The sequence below is a fragment of the Bactrocera latifrons genome, unplaced genomic scaffold, assembly GCF_001853355.1.
Source record: "Bactrocera latifrons isolate USDA-ARS-PBARC rearing strain unplaced genomic scaffold, ASM185335v1 scaffold_465, whole genome shotgun sequence".
In the NCBI taxonomy this organism is placed as follows: Eukaryota; Metazoa; Arthropoda; class Insecta; order Diptera; family Tephritidae; genus Bactrocera; species Bactrocera latifrons.
In genome coordinates, this window is record NW_017537118.1 from 6,575 (window position 1) to 7,175 (window position 601).

Consider the following 601-nt stretch of genomic DNA (forward strand, 5'->3'; position numbering starts at 1 on the left):
TAGTGGAGTAGGTGCAACTGCTTTAATTAATTTCAATTGATCAATTTGTCTCTTCATATTGGTCACGCAATTTTCATATTTGGCGTAAGCCGAGGATTTGAAATTTTCGGGTATATCATATACAGATTGGAGACGTGTCCAGAAATTGTCAATATTTTGATTTTCGATTTCTAGCACCGATTCAGAGTTATCTTGAATCGGTGAAGATGAAAATCGAGTGCAGTATCTTATTAAGCTGTCACTCTCAGAAATGAATTTAGCGTAAGAAATATCTTTCCCCCTTTTTCGCTCCGTAGCACCTTGTTTCGAGCGTGTACCTTCTGCAGGTGTACTTGGACTTTTGTCATCAGAAACCATTTTCGGAATTTTAAAAAATTGAGTAGATTTATAATCTTTAGAGTCTGTGCCCATTTAGTAACAAATAAATTAATAAACGTAAAATATATTTTTTAGTATAAATTCAGATGAATGTGAAAACCCGAAAACTCTTTTACGTAAATAAGAGTTTTTATTTCCGAATTAACGATTATCTTATTGAAATACGCGGATGTCGTGTTACGAAGTTTTTTAGAAATGTTTATAATAAATGTATTGTATATTT